The 27,802-nt window shown below is 36.1% G+C and overlaps 1 protein-coding gene across 5 annotated transcripts in view; it reads right to left on the bottom strand.

Moving 5' to 3' along the window:
• PTPRD (protein tyrosine phosphatase receptor type D) overlaps positions 1-27,802 on the bottom strand; it is a 1,297,083-nt gene that overhangs the window by 223,304 nt on the left and 1,045,977 nt on the right. The gene's annotated exons all lie outside the window — the stretch shown is intronic.

Raw genomic sequence — 27,802 nt, 5'->3', positions numbered from 1 at the left:
AAGATCATGATTCATGTCTTGATGTTATGATCACAGGATGTCATGAAAACAGGATTCCCACCTTTAAGCCATTAAAATCAGTGACATTTAGGAGAAAGCATTTGTAAGTTTGCAGTGGTGGAGGTAAATGACTACGTATTAAGAGTCCACACAGAAAAGACTATAAGAGAAGAGAGATTTATGCTTGGGCACAGTTTCATGTATAGCTCCTGTTCACTCCCAAATTATTCTACTCTGTCAGAAAAAAGAAGTGAAAAAAGATCCAACTACTGCAACAACAGGAGAAGAGAGAGAAATGGACAAGTCGTTTTAAAAGTAGGAAAAGGCAATTTAGTTAATTATTCTCTTTCCTTCTATTTCTGTTACAACATAGTTAAAATTAATTTATTAGCCTTGTGGTGAAACAAAACTTTCGAACTTACACCAACACAAGACATGACTTCTAAAGATTTAATATAAAAACCTAGGACATTATGCCTAACCACAGTGCAGAAAAGTTGAAGAGTTTCTGTAAATATTTACATAATTCTCTTTCCTAGCTGAGAAATTTTTAGAGATCCAATACATTTTAAGATGCCGATTTGAAAGATATGAAGTGAATACTTAGGGCTAATAAATGATAAAGAATCCAAGTCTTTGCTATATTGCTATATAGTCTTTCTCAGTTTTAAGTTGTTATATGTAGTTCCTTTATAGCAGCTGTGGCAATTCATTTTTGCTCTCATCTTCAACTTTCAGCAGACAGCTCCTTTCCATTCTAAACTGCTCTTCACTTCTGATGTCTAACCCCTTATTCTGCTGAACGGGTCTTTCCACAGGCAATACTTCCTGTCAGCATGTTTATTTAAATGTCAGAAACCAAGCAGACTACAAGTATGCACATATGTAACACTGGAAGAAATCCTGAAATAATTTAAAATGCCAAGAAAATACGATGTGGCCGTTATTATAAAACAAACTCAATACATTGTTGTTACATTGTTACATTAAATACGAGAGTATGCAGATTGTCCTAAGTTTACGAAATGAATTGAGCCTTTTTTACCCTTCCCCTATTGTGTAACATACCAATAACAAAGACGATTTTTTAAAAATGCAGTAAAAATATAATGTTCCTGAAAATCTGCATGCTTTTTTCTTTAATACAGATGTCAGGTAAAATTATTATTGCTCAACCTTCCAGAATGCTCATGGGTCCTTGAACTATCTGCTGTGCTAATTTTGCCTGGTGAACATGTACCTGAAACCAAATGCAACAGCAAATCTGAGCACAGCAAAATAGTGTGCCACTGCTGCCATGGGGAATTTATGAAAGAACTTCTCTGATGTCAAGAAATTGCCAAAACCATGGTAAATAAAACACACTTAGAACAAAGAAACTAAAAATCCTTTCCCAAGTCACAGGCTTTATGCTTGGACCACAGAAAAGACAGAAATGTATTCTGATGAAGAGCATCTGGATTTCACCAAAACTGTTAGCTTTGAATCCTTTTCTATGCATGTACTAACTCAGCGCTCTGATATGTAAAAAGACTTGACTGAATCTGATATGCTGATATTCTGTGGCACAAGTTGTGATTGTGTGCCATCAAGTGAAAAATGATGCACTGCCGTTCTCTTTTTATTCTTTTTGACATTTTGTGAATTCAGTGTTGAACGTCAAACAAACGAAAGAAAAACATTGCGTGGGCAAGTCCTTAAGCACAGAGTTACTATGCATAGTAACTCATAGGCAGCTTTTAAATTCTAAATTTATGCCTCACTCATACATTCAGTGACTGCCCAACTGATAATTTCAATATCCATGAAGTAACTTACTCCCTTAGAGACAAGGTCTGTTTTGGAAAATTTGTGAATTTTGCCATGCATTACAAGGGTCAAGAACGGAAAGCAACTCAATTTAAGAGCCATGCTGTGCTCCATTCCTGCAACACTACACTTAACTATCTTGGGACCAGGAGAACTGCAGATTTTTAAACAACAAAAAAACCAAAAGCAATGAAAAATGACAAGCAAAGACTGTGTTGAACTATGTTAAACTAGCTCTGAAAAAAAAACAAAAACCCCAAACCCAAACCAAAACTAACCAACCAAGTGAAAAACCCCACCATATTCTACTACTATGTTTTATGTCACTGCCAGTCACCATGATACCTATGGCTGGCATGCTTTTACTAATATGCAATACATTGTATTAATGATAGCAATAATTAAAAGAAGATAAATAAAGGGGAATCCCTTCCCTCCTTATCAGACACTCAGAGACAAACACTCCATTAGTGTAGTTCAAGTAAACACAAGAGAGCTTGCACTAATTTACACCATATGACAATTTACCTTTCCTATTGCTTCTGAACACAAAAGAAACAAACAAAATCCCCCTAATCTCCAACACTCTGTTGTGGTTTAACCCCAGCCAGCAACTAAGCACCACGCAGCTGCTCACTCACTCCACCCCCATCCAGTGGGATGGGGGAGAAAATCGGGAAAAGAAGTAAAACTCGTGGGTTGAGATAAGAACGGTTTAATAGAACAGAAAAGAAGAAACTAATAATGATAATGATAACACTAATAAAATGACAACAGCAATAATGAAAGGATTGGAATGTACAAATGATGCGCAGTGCAATTGCTCACCACCCGCCAACCGACACCCAGCCAGTCCCCGAGTGGCGATTCCCTGCCCCCACCCCCAGTTCCTATACTAGATGGGACGTCACATGGTATGGAATACACCGTTGGCCAGTTTGGGTCAGGTGCCCTGGCTGTGTCCTGTGCCAACTTCTTGTGCCCCTCCAGCTTTCTCGCTGGTTGGGCTTGAGAAGCTGAAAAATCCTTGACTTTAGTCTAAACACTACTGAGCAACAACTGAAGACATCAGTGTTATCAACATTCTTTGCATACTGAACTCAAAACATAGCACTGTACCAGCTACTAGGAAGACAGTTAACTCTATCCCAGCTGAAACCAGGACACTCTGCAAACTGCAAACCTGTTTATCAAATAATCCACATAGCAATATATTGGAAACTAAAAATTTTCCACCAAACTTAACTGCTGTTAGAGGTAGAACCAGTTTTCTGATGATTTCTTTATCTAGGACTGGGTGAAATCTGGTAAAGGACTGTAACTGCTATCACTCCTTATGAAAATTGCTTACTAGCTTCTGCAAAGCTCTATCTACATAGTGGAGTTGCAGAAACAGGGCTGAATACCTAATGTGGCTTTGGTAGCTACCTGAAGAACAACAGTATTTTTCCAGTCCTATGTGAATTTTTGCTGGACTGACAATTAGTAAAGCTGTTGTTTTTTAACTAACAACACTTGCTACAAAGCATTAGAGGCAAAAGACAAGCACAGTTGTTACATAATGATGTGATCCCTATTTGTAGACATTTTTCAAGAAAAACAAGGTTTTAAGATTGTATGTAAGGACCACATTATTGTATGTAAAGACTGCTAATTATCTACCTAAAAAAAAAAGCTTCACATTCCGGTATAGAAGGGGACTGTGATGATGTTTGTTTGTGTTTCACTTAGACCATAACCTAGCTGAAAAAATAAGGTATGTGACTCGTCAAAGAAAGCTTCCTTTTGCATAAGTAAGTAATTCCTTTAAAAAAACGTTGCCGCAACTCTTCTCCAGTGCCTAATCTTGAAAATTAGACAGTTATCTTTAAGGTATCATATGATACCAGAGAAGGTAAATTATTATTAGAACATAGATAATTTTATCTGAAACAGGAAACTTATAGTAGTCCTGTACACTTCAGACATTTTAATGCATACAATGGCCTTTTTCAGCTGTTCATCTTTAAATTCACAAAATTGAATTTAATTTGGCAAACCAGTTAAATTCTCCGCTTCAGGCTCAGCAGCTGCCCCAGAAGGATAATCTCTGCATGTTCAATAGGTGTTGTGAGGATAAACTCATTTACAGTCAAGAGGTGCTCAGACTATGGTGATAGCCAGCTAGCCATGGAGAAAAACAGGTATTATGCAATCCATCCTTTCATTATTCAATCAGCATGTTCATCTCATTACATACAAAGTGACCATCATCAGACCAACAGAAACAGAAATGAAAAGTAGTATTTGTTGCCTTTATCTTTATAAAGGTTGTTAATTAAGGTTTGACATAAATTATCTCCACAATTAATGTTGTCAGTTTCTTGACATTGATTCTGACCTAAGCTGCTAGGCACTCTGATAGCAAACACAGTTACACTGCCTCATGCTTATTAACATGAGGGTAATTTTGATTGAGAACTGACAACTATTTTCAACCTCCCTTAACAACAGCAGTGCAGAGTCCAACAAAAACTCTCTGCAGCACACTTCATTAAGCACAGCAACAATCTATATGGGAACCTTCCAGTGCAATCAAATCTGCCAAAAAAATCAGATGTAATAGGTTACCAGCTATATCATAGCCTTCTGGCACTTTTGAAACTCTACTTGGTCACATTTCAATAAAGTTGCAATTAAAATAACAAAAATGAAATTAAAATAACAAAAGTAAAATTCAGTTAAAATCAGCACCTCATATTTCTGGATTTGAACTCTCTTGTGGGTATCATCAAAATTACAGCAATATTGACTATTAAATGCAAACAACACAAGTTTTGTTTGTTTCAGCCTGTTTATCTAACAGTGCCTACTCAGATATTTGTGCTGATGCTGAATGTTGGTACCTTGTCAAGGAAAAAATTTTACAGCAGAAGATTTCCATAACTTGCACCAATGGAGAGTACCACAAGCTTTGCCATCCAAGGCTTGAGGGCTCTGCTGCTTGTTATGGACTTCTTGCTGGGACTCCTGAGAAACTCAAGCAACAACTGTTAACTACTGCAAATTACACTCTAATATATGAGGGAAAATTTAATTTATTGCTAGCTCACCTTAAATATACTGAGCTTTAATTTGTTTGTTTCAAGGAGATTAAAGCCATAGAAGTTAGGCTGCTGCTTCAACAAGCAGTCAAGCTGTCCCCCCAGGGGGCACAGGAACTTCTGAAATAGAGATAGTTTACCACTATCCAGAAAGAAACTGTCCTTTTTTGTGTATTGAGGCTCCATGAAATATATTTATAACATGACACTAAAATAACTCACTTGGATTGGAATGTTTTCATAGCTTTGCATGAGCATAAGACATGTCTGTCTTCTCTTTTGCACTTCCACATTCTCTTTTGTAAGTTTAAGTACAATTCTGAAGTAGTGAATGGAATTAAGTAAATCACATTTCATCATGTTACAGAATAATCTAACTGTTTTAATTTTGCTGTTCTATACTCTGTGCTGTGCTTTGAGGACATGTAATACTTTTCCTCTGCACTCAAATAAAATGTCTGACAAGATGTTTTTGAAATTAGTAGTTCAGCCCCCTTCTTTCCGCAGCTACTGACAGCTCTTCTTGTGTAGAGACATTTTTATGGACATAACTCCTCTAATTAAGAGACGGATATGAGGATAAGACTTCACCTTCTTTAAAGGTAAAGTGAGAGCTAATGGGATGTCTGCAGCCCAAGTACAGCAAGCTCAGCATGTAGACCTACTATAGACAAGATATATAGAGAACGCAGACCTTAATGTATTTGTTTCTAGACCCTCTGTTTGGGGTGTATGGAAGTTCCTAGTGTATCATAATTCAGCTTATGATTCAATTTTATCATATGCTTGAAATATGAAAAAGTTTCCAAAATCAGAATAAAAAGTTCCCAAAATCATATCCTATCATATCCTTTGTCAGCATTCATAGCAAGTGTGAATAAAATAAGAAAGACATCAGAAAAAACGAAACACGCTAAGATGCTTCTTTCAAACACCCCATTTACTTGTAAATTAACATATACTGATGTTTCAGGAGACTTCTGAAAAATTACAGTAATTTTTTGGTGACTTGTTTTGTAGCAATAAAAGTTGGAAGATGATACAGGCACAACTGTTCCCATGAAACCTTTTCATCTGACACTGAGAAATGCAGGTTGAGCACAGAGTAAACAATGTGATCTGGCAGGTGCCCATGCACTTTGGGATACTGCACACACATCATCACAAGAATCACTGTCACTTTTAAGAGCCCTTATGTATTACTGGTCTAATGACATCAAGTTTCAGTGGGGTATGTGACTGGACTCATTCCTAGTTATAAATTCTGAAGTCATTCTTCCTATGCCAAATTATACAGTCAGAAAATTCCTACACAGGGTGAAAAGGAAAAAAAGGAAAAAAAAAAAGAAAATAACGTTTATTCACCCCACATCCCGTTTTGCAATATTCACTGCGTCCCACTGATTTATCAGGAACTGCTATATATGCTAAGTAAACAGGCCATAAACTGGTTCACATTCAATAATGGTGAAGGCTTCTGTCCTGGTAAATATGAACAAACAGGCAAATGTTGCACGCAATCTCAGCCTGACACTGTATAGATACATTACAAATTACAGGAGTTATTATTCTTTTCACATTTCCTCTAGGAGTTAATATACTAAAAAACCTATTATACATATATACATAATATTTAATACAAAAGCTTTTTGTGCTCATTTACTTCTTAAAAAGAGTTTTCAAAGCACACTCATTTACAGCATTCACTGCTAATTCACTCAATCATAATTTGTGACATCAGTTAGACTGATAGTTGTTATAAGCAATTGTTTTGCGTTAATTCTAACCTGCACTTACAGTGGACCTGCAAATTGGCTATGTAAGAAAGTTAATTAGGTTTTTATTTCTATACGGACAAGCGACAATTTGTATTCACGAAATCTGCATAAAGAAATCCCAAAGTTACCAACTGGTATGTTCCTAAAGGCTCTTGTTTGTCAGTCATAAGCTGGTGAAATTTTCCTGTTTCTCACTGTAAACATCTTAAAACTGCATTATCCTTACATTCTTCAGCAAGAAGAATAGCAACAACGCAATCTTCAAATGTCATCATATTCTGAGCAGCTGAATAGTTTTATTATCCTGTGAATGAAAATTACCAGTTTTTTATCTTTCAACTACTAAATGCAATCTAGCTATGTCAACTAATTCCAGCTGAAGACCTTGATCCATTTGGTTCACGAAAATTATTTACAGGTACAAATACAGGTTTCCGCAAACTAAGCTATTTCACTTTACAGGCATCGCAACATCCTCTTAAAAACCCAGCCCCTACAACAATGCTCATAAAATATAATCAAAACGTATATTTTCCCACCTTCTTTCTGCTACTTGTATTCTTCTAAAAACAAAAGCACTCAGAAGAAACAATTATATCAAAAAATGTATGGGTTTTTTGGGGGGTGGTTGTTTTGTTTTTTTTTTTCCAGCTTAGCAGTCATCTCCAGTTCCCCAGCCCTCAATCAGCCAGAGCATACCCACCCTACAAATTTAGTAAGCAGCTCAAAAAAAGATTATCACTTCCTGATCTCTCAAGGAAAATATTAAAAGTCAAGCCAATCTTTATGTTTTCAAATTTTCTGCAACGCACAGTGTCAGTTTACTAGGCTGACCATTGGGTTTATTCTTCCCTGAAATACAAAATCAAATGATGTATTTACAAGTAACACCTTAAATGTAGAATAGGTAGGTTACATTTTCCAAAAGGTCTAATGTTAAAATAGCACATTCCTAATTTGTACCTCTAGGCTGTGCAAACCTTGGTACCAGCTCATTTCATTGTGGATTATGTATGCATTTTTAGACACAGACATTATCTGAGCCCTAGGGACACGGGAGGAATACAAACCAACACAGACAGCAGTAGACAATTATTTGCCAACTAACGTTACACCACACACACTCCCATACTCATTTACAGTTTGTAATAACTGGGAGAAAGAAAAAGGCTTTCACGAATATGAAGAACCTACGCAAAAGAACTGTGAAAAAGCCTTTTATTAATACTATAGACCAATATGTTCATAGCCTAAGCAGGACGAAGCTGAAGAATTTATTGCAGTACTTTTTCTTTTAAAACTGTTGCAGGCAACCTGGTAACAATTTAAGTTGGTTTCATGACAAATTATTAGGACACTTACTGTAAAACTGAGACCAGCCATTAACTACTGCTGTGGCAGAGCGCTATCGCACTAAGCCTAATGGGAAGCCAGGGCTGACGGGCCACTGAAGCCAGCCTCCTCGATGATCAGAACAAAGGAGAAGGCTCCCAAAGCCAGACCTGCTCTCAACCCCGTCTTCTCTTGCCTTCCATCCCCAAGCTGCATACACAGCTTTACCTGCCAGTGCTACACACCCATTACCTTCACTACAAACTTTAACCTTCTTTTAAATATTGCTACAGAAAATGAAAGTTTTACACATTTGTTTCCAAATCTCCCCTTATTTACTCCAGTGTCTCTTCAGTTGTTTCTGCACAAGAATTCTGGTTTACACTAGTTTAAGAAAAGAGAATCAGGACACTTGGTTCTAGCATTTGATTAACCTGAGCACTGAAAGATGTAGGCATAGCATTTAGTACTCACGAAGCAGTAAATGCACAGGAGGGCAAGAATTCTCTTCTTCTCTTTCCTCATGTCTATAGGAATTCCAACACTGTAAATTTAACCCAACTGCACATGTGCCTTTAAGTTATACACCAGCACATGTGCTCAAATGCACAATACAAAACAAAATAGATATAAGCTTGTGTGTATACATAGTATATCACATACAGTATATGTAAAATCTGGGTAGGGCTTAATCTACCTGAGTTAGAAAGAGGAACTTGCTAGTTAATCCAGTACTAAGCCTTCTTCCAGCAGCAAATGAAAAGCATAAAGCCTCTTGAATCTAAAACGTTAGTGACGTGCACCACTTCATCCCCCAGGAACATTGCATAACCTTGTCATATTCACTAATTTAATGAAAGGAAATTCCACTTCAAAGCTCTCTACTGCTTCTTTTTTCAAATTTTAATGTCTGCAGACTGCATATGAATTATTTGGTAACTGAGAGCTGACACTCCTTTTCAATATGCAAAGTAGAAGCAGTGGATCCTAAAATGCCAAGCAAGCTGATCTCTTTCCAGAGGAGTTTTGCTCTAAGAAAAAAGGGGAAATAACAAGATCCTACAGGTAAGAGTTTCAATTAGCAACTGACAGTATCTGGGTTATAACTAGAGAAATGGCCTTTATTGGTGTTTCAGTCTTACTAAACCCCTCAAAATACAGATACCAAAGCTAGGAAGAATAAAATTGGGGCATTGTAACAACTGAGTTAAGCTTCCACTCATTTTTTATTTATCTAAACACAACAAAATGTGTACTTGGCCATTTATACACACGGCAGATTGCTGATTAGCGACTGTGAAAGCAAAATCACCTATCTAATGATAAGACTGACTCAAAGAGAAAAGAAACCATCAAGCTATCAAGCTCTAGATACTAAATATGGTTCAGTGTTAATGCTTGACAAGGCATCTATATAAGCAAATTCTCATAACTCTTGTTCAAGTAGAAGAGAAATTAATAAAATTCTGCCTGATAACCGACCACATGACTTACTTTCATCTAAGCTTCACCCTTCTTTTCCAACATTAGCGGCAAACTGCCTTGTTACCAACACCCCAGCTGGCCAGCACATCAAAGGGGAAAAGCATTCCACTACTATCTGTGACTATGCTCCTGTAGTGACCTAAGATCCTAGCCTTCTGTACAATATGCCTATATGGGTGAAATGCCTTAATGTTATCCACTGACTGTAAAATCACCCCTAGGTCAAGCCAGCTGAAGGTAAAAGCAAGAAAAATTTATAAAACTCAAAATATGTATGTTATCAAAGTTTATAATGACATGGTTGGTGATTGATAGAAGATTTGAAGTCACTCAATCTTTCTGATGCAGTTACCAAAACCAAAACACCTTCCTTCTCCACTTCTGTTTGCAGATAAGATGAAGTGGCTTAGTTCGGGGACCAAGCCCTTGGCCAAATACTAGACCCCAGCTTTCATCCCCAACAGACGAGGAATATACCCAATCTGTTCCTAGGGTGTATGAAGGTGACCTTTAGATTCATCAAACCTGCCTCAAATATAATAACTGACCTTCAACTTAGTGACAAGGTGGTTTATATCTTCTCCTCTTTTGAAGCATTCTGGCCAGAGTCATGTCCTGCCTTGGTGGTAAACACATAGTTTTATACTTCTTTCTTTGTTGGGTTAAACTATTAAACTGCTGAGAGGCAGACTGTTGTTACTTGGGACAAATGTGTGCATGAGGCTAATCAAATCTTACAGTCCATATGACATATACAGTCTGGGGCATTAAGGGATTTAAGATGTTTCTACTTGCAAACCAGCATTAAGAGATGGCATGACTTGACATAAGCATAATTTATTGAGCTAAACTGGTTAATAAAGAATATATCATTAAGCTTGCCATAAAATAAAAAAATACTATTTAGTAGAGACTTATAAATCTTTCTTTCCTTCTTACTAGGTTAGAACTACTTAATCTCAGAAGTCGATAATCATCTCTCTCTATTAGTTGTAAAATATTTACCATTTGCCTACAACAACCAATTATATGATACCTAAATTATAAGTCCAGCCAAGTAGAGACAATATATGTTCCTCCTACCAGCAATGCTGTGAGAGCCACAATATGCAGCCCAGATTCAGCTGTACCAAAAGACAGGTTAGTGTGGCCTGTAAGATGATATTACTGAGGCATAAGCAGACATTCATAAACTAGGTCAGAAAACTGTTTATAGGTGTGTGAGATTCAGTGACTAAAGGCCCCAGTGGATCATCCCAGTTCCTTGCCTACAAGTCACTTAAGATACATCAGTATGGTTAACACAGTACAAGTAGCCTGCTCTGGGATATGGTTATGCAGATATAAAAGCACTGATTAGAATGTATTTACACCAGCAGCATTTTTCATACTGTCTGTTTTGGGTGCTACACAAGTACCCTACTGTGTATAGCTCCTGCTGTGAATACAAGCTCCTACAAGTTATATTTTCTTGTCAGTAAGAACAGCGCACTACCAATATGCAAAAAATACTACTCCTAAAGTGCAGTTTTGAAGTTAAAACTGCATCTGCTCTATGAACTTCTTCTACAGGAGCCATATTGCTCTAACTCCTCTCCAATGAAGTTATGCCAGCAGAAATCTGAAGTATATTATATACATTCGAGAATGTGAGAACTAAAACCTCACATAAAGGTATGCACAACAAAGTTGTAACTAGCTCAAAAATTCAATTAAATAGTAGAAAGATAACCAAAAGGAACATATCACCACATAAAGGTAAACCTCCAATTACTACAAGTCCATTTCTGTTTTAATTCTAATACATGACAGCACTTTGTACAACGCTGTTCTGCAATCTATTACCTGAAATCACCAAAGAGTACAATTACTTGACACCTTGTATGTCACTGTGGCATTGCACTTGCTTTACAAGAATCTTGCATGGTTATTCATGTTACTTAAGTGATTTTCATATAATTTGCAGTGATTAAAAATACACCTAAATAGATAATCCTGATCCACAGTATTGTGTCTAGCTTACACCTATCTCATCTATATCTTACCAATGGTATCTTCCATTCTCTTTAACATAAATTTATTCTTCTTTAAAAAAACAGAGATACCAAGAAATCATAACACTACGTGGAACTGACATTCAGTCAAGGGCATGCTATTTAAGAGGGGACATAATGACAAATTTAGGGTGGAAGAGGAGTAAGAGTCTTATGTGTGGTCAGATACCATGCTGTAAAAGGAAATCTTACACTAGCATTCTCCAGGTTCTTATGCCATTGAATACAAAGCTTTTCTTTTACTCAGTTGAAAAAGCCAGAAATTATTTTCTTTCATTCATGCAGGTTATATACAGTGTCAAAGTCAAAAGCACTGCTAAGTGGTTTTTATTAAGGTGGTATGTACAGATTGTGAAGAGGCTCACTTTTGTTTGGTCAGCTCCCTTAGAAGGAATTCCCATCAAATACCACAATTCTGCTTTATCCTCTCTTGAGAAAAGCAACAGTGGCCCAGACACAGGCACTCTTATTCCATTCTTATTCTCCTCTCATGTGTTGCCCCTGTCTTATGCTCCTCTTGCTCAATCCACAGCTGTTCTGCGACCAAGCTAGACAGACCAAACTGGAACTATCTAGAACAGTTCAGGTGTGTGGTCCTGAGAGAGTCAGTGAAGGCAATACAGAATCAAAAAAGTTAATTCAGCTGGGCTTTATATGATGCCTTATCTGTGGAGTGATTATATTTTTACAGTGAAGGACACCCCCTCAGTTGAGACAATGACTGTACCACTGAAATACCAATGTGCCGAGGTGACCTTAGCAGGGTCTGAAATACATTTTCAAGTCAGTGATTTGACACTAAGTATTTGCATTACATTCTACAATTTCATCAAATCTACCATTTCTAAGGCATACTTGGTGTTTTAGAAAATTACAAAATACAAGATTGCAAGAGTTTTGTAGGACACAATGAAGCCTTCTTCCTTAAAAAAACTCATTTACATTTGCCCTGTCATAGAGACTTTTACTCTGAAACCTCCATCATAATTGGAAAGAACAATTCATGCCCACCTTTAAAATAAAAGTAAAAATTACTGAGATATAGCTACCAATAAGGATTATTGCATTCTTCTTTCACAGGCAAATACATTCTTTATAATTATTATAAAACCAAAAAGTAGTATCAGTCCTAGTCATGGTTCCCTTCTCAGTTCATATCCAAGTAGTAAGAAGATTCAGAAAACAAATTCACTGAAGTTTGGTCTCAAGAGATAAAATTGGAAGCCAAAAGCACTGAAAGTGACAGCTGGCTACTGGACAGAAGAGAGGGCCAAGAGCCAAGACTTTGTAATTCTACTCCCATCTCTGCTAATTGGTTGTTGTTTAGCTTCAGGCAAATTATCTAACCTCCATGTCTCAATTTCCATACTTCCAGTATAATGCTACTTACATATGTTGCAAAACATAGGGAGGTGTTATAGTGGTTACTGTCACTATATTTACAAAATTTATGTAGAGATTTGTGCTCATGAATTGAATGAGAGGGCTGAAAAATGTTCCAGTTTAAGCCCTATCTACTTATAACAAGGATAATACTTCTATTAGGGTCACGAAAAACAAACAAACAAACTACATTCAGATCTTTAGAGTGTCAGCGAAAACTGGTAGCTATTTGGCAAAGTTATTAGTCTTTGAAAATTACAGTCCTCTGCATATCAGTATTACAAAATGTTGGTTTAATTAACACTCTTTTCTCTAAGGAAATCAGCTTGCATTGCACAAGTGTACTGAATAAGGACTGCTCATTTTGAAACTGAGAGGTATGTATCAAAAGCAGTTATCTTCTATGAAATTATAATAAATTATTTCTGCAAAATATACTGCCCTTTATCATAATTCAAATTCAAAGGTATATAATTAATTGTGTGTGTCCATTTAAATAATAGAATTGAATTATGCAGCCATGTTAATTATAATATTCATTTAAAATATTCATTTATATAACACTAAATATGTATAGATATGTTTACATCTAAGTGATAGGCATGTTTAAAAATTAGAAATCTAGGAAAACTGTATTTTACATATAATGCTTCAGCAACCTCTTGAAAGCATACTTTAAAATGGCTGAATGTTTCCTGCAGAGAATTGAGAACCTGGGTTTGTTGTCTATGAAGTCAAATTTCCATACATCTGAATCGCAATGGCATATTTGGAATGTAGAAAATGTCTAGTGATCAATCATTGTACTGCATCATCAAAGCTACAATCTGCTCACAGGGATCATACAAAACTAGAGTAAAATCTCCATTGTTGCAAAACTTCTTGATTTTTCTCTGATTTTTCCTTCTGGATACAATAAGACTACCAGAAATAAATTTCTCACAACAAAACTAAAACTATTGAAAGAAATTCATATGAGGTTAGACTACTGAAGCTGGGAATGCAAAGAATATAGCAGGTTACCAAAAAGAACACACAACAGTTGGCCTCACATATCCAAACACAAGAGGAATTGGGCTGTGGAAAGACAGGAATAAAAAACAAGCTGAAAACATGGTTCATTTCATGAAAAAAATGCGGAAAAGCAAAAGAGAAGCAGAAATTGCTGCTCAAACAATGCAGAGTGATAACACAAACCAAGATGAATTTCAGGTCTATTTAAGATTTAAGTAAATTTAAGTAAAATTAAGATCTTTACATATGAATATATAGCAGTCAGTCACATAAGTTCATTAGAAATGAAAAATGTTTGAAATCCTTGGCTTTAGTATGTATAAAAGTTGCTTGCTCCCAAGAGCTGTCTGGAAAGTTGTAATTTACTCTTTGTGTTCCTTAACATGCAATGCACCATATAGAATAATAGTAAAACCTCTTGAATGAATTACTGTATTGGACATAAATCACAAGAATCAACTACTATGTGTATTGTTACTTCACTGAAGGCCTTTAGAAAAGCAGCTTCTGGAGCTTCAATAATTTTGCATATCACTGTGTCAAAAGCTGGCACACACAACTGTAAAAAATTCTAATTAGAGTTAGCAGTAAATATTCAGAAGTTATGTTTTGATGTTTTCACTTCTAATACCAAACCTCTTTCTCGAAGTAGACAGCTTTCAAAAAACTCCATAAAAAATAAAGTATTTGAAGTTTTGGTTTTCCTTATTCTTAACAGGGCTTTTCACTGTCATAATACAATATAATGCAATATAGGGTACCAAAGCAAAAGGGAAGTGGGGAGAAAAATCAATATAAAATTATTACTGACAGAGATGGAAATCAGCAAAGAAAAGCATATAGGTGTACCAGATGTATTTTTTTATGCATTTGGCCTTAACCTCAGCAATACAGTAAATGATGAAGAATACAAGGTTTAAATTTTTGTGTGCTTTCTCCCTCCTCAATAGACACTAGTATGGTGTGTTCATATGTACATTTTGACCTTTTCTATCAGACTGTAGCATAACATCAGCAGATACGACAGCTCTTTTGCTGTGCTTGTTTAATTAACTCTACACTGGTATACAGGAATACATCTGCTGGAGAGAGTTAAAAGAAGTATAGTTCCCACTCTTCCAAATACAGGAGCCTGTATTAGTCGAGGAAATCCTACCTGTGACATTCTACTTGATATCAGAAGCTAGAAACATTATGAAGTAATCTGTGTTTTCTGTTTATTTTGAAAGTTCCAAAAACTTATTTGGTGTAGTGGCTTCTCTGCTGTTGTCTCCTGCTACTAGGACAAGTAGTAGGATGTTTGCAACTATCCCTTCCTATAGACGAAAGAGCTATATGCAGGTATATGTAGATGCTAAGAATTAAGAAATTAATATAATGTATACAGAACTGCTTTGTTCTTAAATTACTTTATGTTATAAATATAAAATCAGAAGGAAGATATGTCACGAAAAACAAAAACTAAGGTAGTTTAATTTTAAAAAGAAACACTTTCCATAATTAAGAACCGCTGTTATTTCACAGAAATTATCATGCTTTGAGAATAAGATTATAAATTACCAGTCATTTTAAAAAAACAAACTTATAATGCCTGACTATATGACTTAGCATGGCAAACAAAATGCAAACTAAAGAATGCTTTTCCTTCTGAGTGCATGAGGTTAACCTACGCATGTGCATATTTATAGCACAGAAAAAGAATCCCAACACTTCAAATAGTGACAAAAGCACCCCTCACCTTTGAGTTTACCCATACTGCAGTCACTCCTGTAATTACAGTCACAGACACATGTTCTAGTCAGTTTTAATTTAGGTAAGGGAGCACAGTTAACCATTAGCCAGAGATGCCTCAAGCAGGTACCAAACTACATGGACCTTGCAGAGGGATTGGGACTCAGGCTATCAGGCTACCCTGTCTGCCTAACTGTTAAGGTAGCAAGAGCACATCTATACAGTCACAATTAAGAACAGCAACTTCATAACCGACAAAAGTATTGACACACCAAACTTTTCAGCTTCCATACTGTATTGGGTTTGTGTGGCAGGGTTTTGGCAGTGGTGGAGGGGCCACAGGGGTGGCTCCTGTGAGAAGCTGCTAGAAGCTTCCCTGGCTCCAAGTTGGACCCACTGCTGGCCAAGGCCAAGCCCATCAGTGACAGTGGCAGTGCCTCTGGGAGAACAGATTTAAGAAGGGGAACCTGAAGTGGAGGGGAGGAGTGGAATGTGAGAGAAACCCCTCTGCAGACACCGAGGTCAGTGAAGAAGGAGGGGGAGGAGGTACGCTGGAGGAGGGGATGCCCCTGCAGCCCGTGGTGAGACGGCAGGCTGTCCCCCAGCCACCCCATGGACGTGAGCGGGGGAGCAGATGCCCACCTGCAGCCTGGGGAGGAGCCCACGCCAGAGCAGTCAGATGCCCCTGAAGAAGGCTGCCGTGACTCCATAGGAAAGCCCGCGCTGGAGCAGTCTGTGACTGAAGGACTGCAGCCTGCAGAAAGGGCCCACACTGGAGCAGTTCAGGAATGACTGCAACCTGTGGGAAGGACCCACTTTGGAGAAGCTCATGGAGGACTTTCTCCTGTGGGAGGGACCCTACACTGGAGCAGGGGAAGAGTGAGGAGTCCTCCCCCTGAGGAGGAAGGAGTAGCACAGACAATGTGTGATGAACTGACCCCAACCCCCATTCCCCGTCCGCTTGTGCTGCTGGTGGGGGGGAGGGTAGAGAAAATCATGAGTGGAGTTGAGCCCTTGAAGGAGGGAGGGGAGGGGGGAAGGCATTTTAAGATTTGGGTTTACTTCTTATTATCCTGTTTTAATTTGACTGGTAACAAATTAAATTGATTTTGTTTTTTCCCCAAGTTGAGTCTGTTTTGCCCGTGACCATAATTGGTGAGTGATCTCTCCCTGTCCCTGTGTCAACCCACAAGTTTTTCATTCCTCCTGGGGGGAGTGAGTGAGTGAGCGGCCTCGTGGTGCTTTGTTGTCGGCTGGGCTTAAACCATGACACTTATCATTTCTCACAAACAAACCCATACCAATCTGTACTGCATTACACACACTGAACTCCCTTAATTCTTCAATCCATTACAAAGATGTTTTTTGCCTTGTCACTATCAAAATGAGATTTTGTGTGTGTGTGTAAATCTTTCCATATTGGTAACCTCCAAGTTCAAATTTCCTGTAGCACTTGAATGTCAGATTTCTTTCAGAATCCACCAGTATGTTTTCTCTTTATACTATGTGGAACTGAATTTTTTATCCAATTCGCATCTTGAGCCTCCACTGTTCTCCCAGATCTGAGAATCTATGTCCTTTCTGATGGAAGCCAGGACTTATTTCTTAAGCTTTCTGATCATGCTCCAGTGAATGTTTCCACCATCCCCTCAATTTCTGTCTTATCTTGTTTACAGGTGATTCCTCTGCACTACAACAAAAGAGTATGAAATTAGTCCAACGACTAAAGCATTACACTGTTAAAAGGTAGGATGGCTATGTCTAAGTAATTTTAATTGCCAAACATTGCAAATAGAATAAATATTGGATCTTGCACTATGGAGCCAGAGCCAATTGTCTACTTCATTGTTATTTGAAAATATTCATGCTCTTCCCCACATACTGCTTCACTGTGACCTTTCAGAACTGACTAAATTAACCTCTTTTCTAAAAGAAATAAAAAGGCAATGAAAGTCATGCAGGTGTGCATAGTTTCATGTGAATGAACAATGAAGAACAGATAAAAAATTCCTACAGTTACCTCCAATGTCCAGACATTTACTTCTAGGAGCAGCTATCTTTCTCCCAAGATCAGATGAATGTGTAAAAACAACACGACAGAACTGAATGCTTAAGTGACTGATACAAAAACTTGACACGGAGAGTAGTGAAAGAAATGCAACCCTGCATATTTCATGCAGGTGATTAATCCTGTTATGGATTTGTCCTGTTTTTAACTGTTTTTCTAAGAATGAAACTATTAGATTCTTACAACACTGTGTGCCATAGACGAAGATATAAATTTTGCTGTAGACCACAACAGGTGAAATCCTGGAGCCACAGGAATCAGTGGCGTTCCTAAATGGGGCCAACCTTTTGCCCATATTGCTAGATTTTCTATGACTGTGAATGACTCCAGTACTAGTACTGCTTTTCAGGACAAACACCTATAGAACTTTCTAAAGATTTCTACGATTATGCTCACAAAATGAAGGTTGTGCAAGATACAGCACAGTGAACACAAACACGCATTTACATTTATACCATTTTACAAGTAGAGAATTTGGAAGACCACCCCTTTTTTTTTTGAACTGCCATATTGCTATGAAACTTGATGAGAGGTGAACTAGATTTCTGATCCAGTGAAGTTTCTGTAAAAGATCATTCCTGATAGGCAATGTTTGAAGACTGGATTGTTTTGAAAATAATTTTGTTTCATTTTATTAGAAAATCACCTCTGTCATCAGTTGATACTATGTTTCTTTCAAAAGTTTTTGCACATTTGATATGTCTCTAATTATGTAAAATATTTTCCCTCTCTTGAAAATGAGAGAATATGCTTACTATGAACAGGTGAGGAGTTTGTTTAAATGAGCTTCACTATTGTAAGCTGATCAAAACTCAGTAATTTCAGTGACATTGCTCAAATTTACAGAAATTGAAGATTTAGCTGTTATTTTTAGATTCAGATTGACCAGCAAGGAGCACGCATTTACGGCACTATGATCAGGTATTAACTGCATAGCTTCCAACAATAACAGAACTGTGCAAGCTTACTTCATTATGAACTAAATTAGCCCTGACTGCATAGAAGTTGAATGAATAGCTATAATCTGGTACTATTCATACCTTTGCTCCAGCAAAGTACCTGTAACCAAGTCTTATTAGTTAGCTAGCAGTTACCATCACACATGAAAAAACAGAATACCGAATACATTCCATAGGCTGTGAACTAATTGGTCTGGGTGACAGGCACTCACACTACACTGTAGAAAAATTGATAAATGAATGGGAGTCATGAAAGTTCTTACATATAAGTTTTTACTTAGCTTCCTATGAGACAAAAATAAATGTATATTTCAAGTGAACAGATTCATATTGTACTTAATTTGAGTCTTGCAGATAAAAAGTTTAAAAAGTTAAAGTTTGTGACAAAAAATTGCTTCAACAGCACCTAAAAATTACTAAAATTTGAGACTGGATATTTTTCTTGCTCAGCAACTAAGAGCACAGTATTTCTTTTATTCCAGAATTATGTGCATTTCACCAAGTAGAAAAAATCTTGCTACTTATTTAAGTCTTAGTTGCTTCATTAGTCTTAATTACTCTTATTTATAATTAATTTTTAGATCTATATTCACAATGAAACAATTATCAGGAGAAAAAAGAAGTATAAAAATGTCAAATATCACCACTGTTTATTGAGTGCAGCTTTTTTGGATGGTAAGATACAGGAGAGAGGGCAGAGCTGGTTTTCAGAAATGAAAGTAAATGTATGATCATGTTTTTATAAAGTCGGTAAATGTAGGTCTGATCCTACAGCATAAAAAATTAACACTGAAGTGGAAATTCTCAAGGCCTGTAGTGAAAGTACTCTGTATGAAGTGATGTCCAGTACATATCTATGTGTTCTTACATAAGAAATCTCCATATGTATTGAGTGTAATACTTTGTAACACTTCATCATGCCTCTGTGTTTCAGGACACTCATAAATATCCAGGCTACTTTGGTAGTGGGCCTCAGATTCTCTATTTATTGAATGATATTATAAATCTCTTTAACGTCTGAGGGTCTGATTCTCCTACCAGTAATCTTGGTAGAAATCAAGAAAAATTATAGTAAAATAAGGCTAATAAATGGGTATACAATGATGGCGGGGAATCAATGTCTGAACATTTTTTTAATAGTTTATTTTTTCTTTAGGCTACAAAATCCAAACAAATAAGTTATTGTAATTTTGTCACTACTGCTCAATAGACTTGTTAGTATGTTTGTGAAAGTTAATTATGTGATGAGATACACTGTAGTTATCACTGTCAAAAAATGTACAAGTGTGTTTATTAATTCAAAGTGTTCTATTGTGTTAAGTACATATAGCAGAACTACTATTTTCTTCTAATTATTGTTGCACAATCATTTTGGTGTTTTTAAGTATCTTCCCCCCCAGCAATGCATACCTATGCACGTAGCTCTATTAGCAGATATAATTGGTGCATTTAATATTATTGGTTTATTTTCATGGATGTAAACAAATAATACAAAAGGTGTATTTTCTGCTATGGACATTCAGATTCTTCCATTTTCTTCTTATTTAATACTATGGGACAGAAGAAACCACAATGTAAAAATAACATACAAATATTTTTATCTTAAAACACATAGATATTACAGATTAAAAAAATGCAATATTAGATATGAGGTTGCTTTGAATAAATTTAGTTCTGCTCACCCTTAGGTATGTTATGGAGGTCACTGTTAAATTATCTTTATATTTATGCTCATGTTTATTTACAGTTATATTTTAATTTGTACTGACAAAAGTGCCTTATGTCAACATCTTCTCTTTTCACACAATGCAACTGGTGTTTGTATATTTTCAATTATAAAGTGAAAAAGAACATTCACATTTCTGATCATGGAAAAGGAAAAACCAAAGACTAAGAAGATATCTCAAAAGAATAAGATTGTTATTTTCATTCATGAGGGTCCACAAAAGAAGCCCAGTTGCAAGCATAGGGAAAGGTCCAATTACAAATTCAAATAGCAGTTGAAATGTATGTTATTTTTAAATGTTTCAGAGTAAACTGAAAGCTCAGCTCTAAAACTGTAAGTACCAGCACAGTCAGGAAAGAAAACACTAAGGCAAGACACCATGGAAAGAAATCCATAATGATCACACAAACTAAAGGTGTAGGAGGGAAGAATGACTGTAATTAAAGTAGAATTAACACAGTTTCCTTTTACAAAGCCCTACGGTTGTCCTTCTGTTGTAGAATCCCAGCGATAAAATGAAAACAAAGAATTGTCCCTTTACAGCAGTGATATTTACAGAATATCTGTAAATCATTCTGTGAAAATGAAAGTTTCTCTGTGCTCTGACCCTCTAACATAATAAAAGACTTGTAAGGTCTAAAATTAAGAAGTATATGTGTTTTACAGCATTGTCATAAGCCACATTACTTTTCCAGTCTGGAGGGCCAGATTCCAGCCTTACTTGCAGGTAGTCTTGCACTGCTGTTTAAGTGCATTCTAATTCAGGATTTGCTTAATGCAGCAGTTAAAATTAAACAATAATTAGATTTGATACTTAGGTGCAACGTTGCAATGAGCAACACATTTCTAGAATTGACCAAGTTAGTTCATCCAGTCTTGCACTCTCTCCAATGAATTCTAGCTGAAGAATCAAAGAAAGCTCCATATTCAGGTAAAACTGTATTTCAGAAAGACTGTATGGTTGCAATAAATCTCAAATTCAACACAAAGAAAATTACATTATAAAGTGAGGCACTTCTTCAAAGCATACTCATTTGAAGATCAAACTACTATTACATACTCATACATGTATGAAATAAAACTTCGTAGGGTAGGAATATCTCTTTGGTCCCTGATTTACTAGCCCATTATTAAGAAAATAATAACCATTTAGAAAATAATAATAATGGAGTTCACCCCAAAGGAGAAAGATAAGAAGCAAATATTACAGAAACTTTCATTCATTCTTTCACTATACTTTCACTGTATTTCTCTGAGATCACATTTTTCAATTGTGATATACCCATTTATCAGCATTATTTAGTATTTGTAGAACGTTTAGCACCCTACTAAAATAGGATCTGACTTTGCTATATCCAACAAAACCAGAGAAGATAATCTTCCTCCAAGAATATTTACTCTCTTAATCTTCCCCCCTAAAATGTTTACCGTCTAAGTATAAGATAAGGCATGACAGCTGGCTGCAGCCAGACTTAACACAATACATGGAAAATATGACAGAGTTTTAGTGAGCATGAATGGCATTAAAATTAAGTCTACTAACTTTCTAACAATTATTGAGTTTTTAGCACAGAAAAAGACAACCGAAGGGAAGATCATGAAGTATCTTTGTGGATAACTTTGGAAAAATAAATTTCTTCTTATATTTTTGAATAGCCTGCAATACAGATTTACGCAAACCTGTAACAGGGTCCCTAGAATGAAAACGCGTAAGAAGTCATTATCTCTGCACTCCAGGTTTGGAATCAACAGAGATATCACATACTATCCAAAGGTAACCAGTGATCTCACTAAGAAAAAAGCACATTCTAGCTGAGTGAGAAATTAAGAGTTTACAGTAAATATACCATATGTCTTCAAGCTGTAACCACCAACCCAAAATACTTCCTGAATTAGGAGACTGACTCCAATCCATTCCACCCAAAACTCCAACCATTGTAGTTTAGAACTACTATTTATTTTCCATTTTGCCCATTGAGTGTAACAGGGATTTACTTGTCTTGTTTCAGTTCAGGAAATATGGCATCATAACCAGCTGGTAAAATACCCCAAAAGGTCAATCTCATACCAGAACCTAAAATAGTAATAGATGTGCTTTCAGTATGTTTTCTTATTTGCTAGAAAGTTTCTCACATACTCATCACCCTTACATTGTATGTATCAGTCACCCTGTCAAGATAATTTTGCGGGTTTGAATCATTCCAGCTTCTGCTTGCCAGTGGAATAAACATCCCAGCATAGCCACTAAATTAAAACTGCTATTGATATCTTACAGCAGTTGAGACTTTAGTTCTCCTTTTGATATATAATATTATTTTAATATATTCTAATATGTAATAAAATATTTATTTTCTGGAATCGTGAAAGAGGTTCAAGCAAGCTAAACTGCATAATGATAAATGCCATTGGTTTCAAAGGCAACAGGCTTACAAATTGAATCTGCATTTTTGTACATCTGTCAGGGTAGCATTGCACCCAGACAGACCGGCGCTCTTCAGAACTTCAATTTTTTTCCCCAAATTGTAGCATTTGAAGGATCCCACAAGTGGTTATTTTGCTGTTTACATATGACTATCATTGACTTCCTTTATCCCTGAAGGGCCTATAACATATCATATGGCTGCTGTAAAATATTTAAGCTGCAGTTAAATTTTAGTGGCAAAAATTAACCTTGTTCATGAAGATTTTGCACATTTCAAAAAGGCCCCCAAATGTGACAAATATGTGGTCAATTAGTGACCACCTTCCACTGTCTGCTTAACACCCTGCCCAGTGTCTCCATACTCTATAGCACTGGCATCTTTCAAGAGCCTCCTAAGTTCTTACTTTCCGCAATTCTCTGATTCATTCACTGTACAACTTCCATAAAAAAATGGAAGATGCAAAGGTTATATAGAAAAAAGCCTGAGCTATGAAAAGGCCTGAAGCCTGGCAGACTGCCAGGGAAAAGAAGTCAGTGTAATTATATTATCATGCATGCATATAAAGAAAATAGAAAGTTACAATAATACCTTTGATTCTAGCATTTCCCAGTAAGTGCAAACACAGAAGTCTTCACAAAGTTGGTTATTTTCTATTAAAAAAAGGAATCCTATAGTACAATACATATTTCTACTCATTCCAATTCATCCACACACTTTTGCTGATGTACAGAAGCAGCAGCAGCATAATGCAACTTGTAGTCACTTAAGTTGGTATGTCTGACAACAGATGACAGCCAACCATTCCTCCACTGGGTTCAGAGGCTATTTATTATAAAGCAAAGGAATCCTTCATCCCACGAAACCTGGATTAATTTTCAGGCTGTGCAGAACAGAGTTTTTACCACTTTTCTTCCATTCGGTTTCTCCTCTCCCAGCTTCTGTTCTTACCATACAATCTCTACCAAGGCTGTGTCTCTCAGTCCTGAACTCAGTCCCATCTCCAAAGCCTAATCCAGCTCTTTCCTTTGGCACTTACTCATGATATAGAGCCAACTTTAGCTTCAGTTCCTGCCTTGTATCCTTCCTCACTCCTGCCTAGGCCCTTTCCTGTGGCACACAATTTTCTACTGTGACACAACATGCCTCGCTCTTGCTTCTCATTTTGTCTTGTTTCTAAGTCATGTACATTCTGCTATCATCTTCCTACTCCCATATCTTGCTATTAACTAGTCCTTCCAACTTTTCACAGTTCTAGTTTATCCCTTTAGGGCCATTTTTTTTTTTTTTTAATATGAAACTGTAATTAAAAACTGTTTTCATTTTGAACTGATTTGATCAATCATTTATCTTCAAATTCTTTCCACTTTTAGCAGTACTTATCTCATATTGTAGTATCCAAAAATATGCCTTCTGGAATAATCATGTCTATAAACTTACATATACAACCTTTTTTTTCTAATTACCACCTTTTTCCTTCTATTGTCTCAAAGCAATAATTATCTCTACTTAATGCTATGACTTAACTGAAAATGCATAAAGGAAAATTTCCAGTACCTTTGTATCTTTGACATTATAAGCAACAGAGATATCAGTTATATGACTAGCCAGCCAAGCCAGACAAACTGTCTCCACCACATATTCTGGTTGTCAATTGTTACATTCTTATCTACTCATATTCCACTAACTTTAAGCTGTAGTCTTGAGAATACATCAGATGAAGTTACAGGTGGCAAGGTCCCTCTTTTTTTCTTTACTATTAATACAATAGTAGGATGGTGTTCAATGGAGATTATTTCTACAGCTACTCTAGTTTACTGTTGTACATTAGAAAATGATGCAAGACAACAGCAATGGATAACCTTCTCATTCACATTCACAGCGGACAATGAAAGCCTGTCAGCTTTCATTTTTTAAATAAGTCTGGGTCAAATAGTTCCATCTCTTAAATAAAAATAAAATACTATGCTGAGTTACTTATTTTAAGCTTCAACCACTGTATGGCCAACAGCCCGCGTGCCTTTGCCGCCTGCAGAGCATGCAACATTTTCCCATTCAGCTCCAGCAAGAGCCTAAGCACAAACTTCATGCTATAAAATAAAATCAACAGGATGAGAAGGCTTGGATACCTATTCATAATTTCAAGTAAAGTGTAGATGTCAGACACAGAAGTCTTGCCCAGACGTACCCTGTATTAGTTGGCGTCCCAGCAATATGCCATCTTGCATGGTCTTAATTCTGCCACACAAGGATACGTGACATGATCAGAAAGAATGAAGAAGGATCAGGCTGACACTTCTTTAACAGTGGAAGGCAATGCTTTGCAACACAGTCACCTTTTTTTTAGCTTCAAAAGAAGTTTAAAAACATGTTTTCACAGATGCCTTGATCATTACTTCAGTATAAAACTGAAGCAATGGTTAAGGTGTAATATACTCTCCACTAAGGCATTATACGTTTACATTTTGCAACTGAGAGCGTAGGCAATTAGAAACCACATTTCTACTAATTCTACTAGTATTTAATCCTCAAAATGAAGTTTAGGAGGTAACTCGTAAAACACCGCAATTTATACCCTTTATATTTTTCAGCTGGTGAGAGAGCAGCCCATTCATTAATTATCAGTTAGCCTTTCCAGACATATGTAACTTCTTTTTTCCACATGGGAGGAATTTGTTTCCAAAAAGCTAAACCTAGCATGATTTGTAATAACTACAATCAGCTACAGACACTAGAGATGATCTCAGCCCAATTCACTTATTCAAAAATTAGTAACAATAATAATAAAGTACAGGCAAATTAAAAGTTGTTTGAAAAAACCCACCTTCTAACAAGCTGGTACAGCCTTTAAAGAAGCCCCCCCAAAAAGCTTTCTATATGTATACAAAGTAAAGTGTTTCACATTTCTAGCTAGGCTTTTAACTGCTTTCAGCAGAATCACTCCCTCGTTACAGTCTCTGAAGGAAACAAACTTGTAGTGTGTCTTCCTTCTGTCTCTCTCATTTCATTTTTTGTAATTTTGCACAACTAGTAAATGTAACGTTACAAAAATGTTTGAAGTAAGTCTTTTGTTACAAAGTTACTTGTAGGTTTTTTGATTTTAGTGAGGTCCCCTCAATGAAGCTTGAAAAATAATTTTATTAGAATGTGGACCCTATAATTAAGCTCCATGAGATTCAAGTAGTTTATATAATTGACTTTTCATTAAACTTTTCATCATCTGTCACCAAAGCCATAATTACAGGGAAAACTAATCTGAGTTGCACACTAATTCCCCAAAAAGGATTTAGCATTACATAGGGGTCTTCAACATTGTCTGGATATTTCAACTCCAAAAATCTAAATGTCAGAGATATTTGTTTTAATCTTTTTTTTTTTTTTTTTCCTTTGCAGGATATCTTCCCCAAAATTTTGTAACCTGACCTTTTGTTTTCAGTTCAATTCTTTACACTAATATTGATTATAATGATGTCCAGAAAGTCCTATCTGAAGTGTATTACAAGGTTGATCTTATTACAGACTCAAAAAATGTATTTAAAAGAGAAAAAATTTTCACAAACTCTAACAACTTTATAAATCCTATTTAAAAACAAAATCTAAGAAACAATCCTTATTAAAACATTGTTCCTCAGGTGCAGTATTATGTTATACTAGGGGCTCTGTTGCCAGTAGAAAATATTTATTTATTTATTTCAAAGCTTATCCAAATGCCAAGAGCTTCTAGATCCTTAAATTAAGAATTCAAATGCAATTTCCAGGACTACCGAGGAAATATAACAGATCACAGTTTACACTGCTTCAATTTGTTATGTAGAAATTAATACATCAGGAATATTTTTTAAAAAAGAAGCTGTAAGTTTGCATAATCCTCCTGTTCCAATTAATTTAATTTAAAAAAAGGCCTGTATTTGAATTATTATTATTTAAAAAATATAAGAAAATAATTTTCACAGAATGTGAAAAATAGTACAGAAAGCCTTATGTGCACAAGTCTGTCTTTCCTTGATTTTAATAATATTTGGTTTTTAAAAGCTGTGAAACAGTAATAATATACATAATATTTTTAACATAACAACTTATAAAATAACCCACAGCGAAGTCCAAGACCTCTATTTTCCACATCACCACCCATCAAATGAAGAGACAAAAGCCATTCCCCTTATGAGCAGTAACAATGAATCATAAAACCTCTAGCCCTATTTAATATGGATGGCACATTAACTGTTTTATTTTCTGTCAGTACCTGTTTGGTTGTATCTTAACAAGAATACCCAGTTGAAGAAGTGTTCATATGCACAATATTCACAAATCAAAAAAGCATTGATATGTATTTTTTTTAACACAAGACCAGCAGATGCTGATACACACTGAAATATGAATACTATATGGCACCATCCAGAATTTTTAATATATTTTCCAGTGACTACTGCAGACATAAATAAATGTAAGAGTCCTGTGAAATACATGTTTTTGACAGAAAAACATTAACAATGCAAATATGCAGAGGGATCTAGACTCTGAACCCCCTACTTCAGTCAAATCAGTACACTTTTCTTTATGTAGGTCCACTAATTGCAGTGAGGCTCTCTATGTAAGATCCTATTCAACATTAGTAACACCAACCTAATCTAGCCTTAGGATTTAATGGTTAAGTAAAATACACTTCATCTACTTACATAAATTCTGTACAAAATCACCACAATTATCAAGAGGGCTGAAAATTACCTCTTAAACATGATACTTAAGACATGAACCCATGCTCTGGCTTCAGTTATGCCCTGTGTTCGTACTCATCTGCATTCACTCAGAGCTGCAGAGCTCAATGCTTTACGGAAGAATGACAATCTGCTCTATGTTTCAAAACAGTGATGAAACGCTATGCAGAAATTAGTAAAAATGTAGATTCTATAACTACTGTTGTGAGGCTAAACTCTATTCCACTCCTCTACTTGTGAAACGA

Source organism: Harpia harpyja, chromosome Z, assembly GCF_026419915.1.
Source record: "Harpia harpyja isolate bHarHar1 chromosome Z, bHarHar1 primary haplotype, whole genome shotgun sequence".
NCBI classification, from domain to species: domain Eukaryota; kingdom Metazoa; phylum Chordata; class Aves; order Accipitriformes; family Accipitridae; genus Harpia; species Harpia harpyja.
Note: the sequence above shows the minus strand (reverse complement) of the source record. Positions and strands in the feature narration are given on the sequence as shown.